This window comes from Vulpes vulpes, chromosome 13, assembly GCF_048418805.1.
Source record: "Vulpes vulpes isolate BD-2025 chromosome 13, VulVul3, whole genome shotgun sequence".
Classification (NCBI taxonomy): domain Eukaryota; kingdom Metazoa; phylum Chordata; class Mammalia; order Carnivora; family Canidae; genus Vulpes; species Vulpes vulpes.
In genome coordinates, this window is record NC_132792.1 from 49,973,166 (window position 1) to 49,975,077 (window position 1,912).

Here is a 1,912-nt window from a genome sequence, read left to right on the forward strand (position 1 = left end):
TACAACAATAAAATTTCTTGTTGCCATAATCTTCCAGTACATTTCTCTGCACACAGTGGGTGCTTAGCAAATGTTGCTGACTAAATTGCATTAAGGATTGAAGTGAAGTGTTGTGATTATTTTCAGTTGGTTGCCATAGGAACAGCAGAAAAACCTATTGTTGAACTCAACCTTTTTAAGTACCTTCCCTAGGCAGATGGAAAACCTGAAGTGTAGGAGGGAGAAGCTGGCTGAACCCACACTGGGAAGTCCTTTACTGACCCTGACCACAATGCATTATAATTAATTGTTTTGTGTTTCTCTGCTTTGGTTCTCTAATTAGACTATACATTTCTGCAGGAGAAATAACATTTTTTATTGTCTACTCTGAGCCAGTGATTTGCATACATTTTCCCCCAAATCCTGCAAATAGGTAACATTAATATCCACTTTTAAGAAAAGGAAGTTTTTAAAAACTAGTGCAAAGTGTCACACCAGGCAATAGGCTCTGGTGTGTTGATTCCAGCAATTCTAAGAACTCGAAACTGCCATTTTGTACATTTGTTATACTTACTCTTTATTGCTCAATACAATCAGCATTCAAAGATCAACAGCAAAGCACTCAACTCTTGAATTGGTATAATGTCAAATTTGCAAGCAATATTTGGGAGTGTCTACTTAAATCAAACTTTCTCATTTTATATTTACATTTCTACATTTTAAACAGGCCAATAAATGGAACTTTTCCATGCCTTCTCAATATCTCAATATTATTTTCAGCGATTATGTAACTGAAATTTCTAGAGATTCTTTGGTCAGATCATAAACAGATTTAAGCACATTGGCTTTTAAGGTCTAATTACAGAACAGTGATTCCCAAACCAGGATGGACACATATACTAAAGAATTTTTGGAAATTACACATATATATATTTTTTAAGATTTTATTTATTTATTCATGAGAGACACAGAGAGAGAGAGAGAGAGAGGCAGAGACACGGGAAGAGGGAGAAGCACGCTCCCAGAAAGGAGCCTGATGCGGGACTTGATTCTGGACCCCAGGATCACACCCTGAGTGGAAGGCAGACTTCAACCGCTGAGCCACCCAGGTATCCCAGAAATTACAGATATTAAGTACCATGTTAGATCTATTTTATCCTAATCTCTGGCAATAGAATCACAATTAAAACCAGAAAAATAGAAAAACTAATGTAGTGTTGTATGCCAACCATACTCAAGTAAAAGAACTTCTTTTAATAAAATTAAAAAACGGATTAATACACTTGACTCATCTGTTTCTAATAGATGTGTGTAAATTTTTGCTTATAATTCATTAACTTCTTGCTTTATACATAGTTGTGGATTTGTCCTTTTCTGTTTATAACTCTACCAGTTTTTATTTTATACATTCCCAAACTATATTGCTAGACATATCTAGCAATTAATTGCTATGTATTGTTGGTACGTCATCTTTCCTATCATTTTGTAGTATCTTTTTTCTGCTGTAATTAATGAACTTAAAAATAAAGTGTAAAAAAAAAGGACTTAAAAATAGAAATCTGAAACTATAGCTTTGCGCAGTGTCAGTATTGTAGCCAATGAGGTTTATCCGAGGCGCAATTATTGCTAATAGAAATTTGAAACTATAAACAAAAACAACATATCTCCCTATTTTGATTGTGATATCCAGTCAGAAGAAAAAAATTACTGCTCTGAGATACTGATAAGATATGAGAAAATATAAGAGATTTTAAATGTTAGGTGGAAATATCTCTTTAATTATTTTGACCTAATGGAAATATTTTTAAATTAAAAAATAATTTACCATCAAAGAATGAAGAGAAATCATAATCTAAAAGAGGGGAGGATTGGGATCCCTGGGTGGCGCAGCGGTTTGGCGCCTGCCTTTGGCCCAGGGCGTGATCCTGGAGAC

General features: G+C 34.5%; 1 pseudogene; it reads left to right on the top strand.

Moving 5' to 3' along the window:
- Window positions 1-1,548: 1,548 nt before the first annotated feature.
- Window positions 1,549-1,677, top strand: LOC112932556 (U4 spliceosomal RNA; annotated as a pseudogene).
- The last annotated feature ends 235 nt before the right edge of the window (window positions 1,678-1,912 follow it).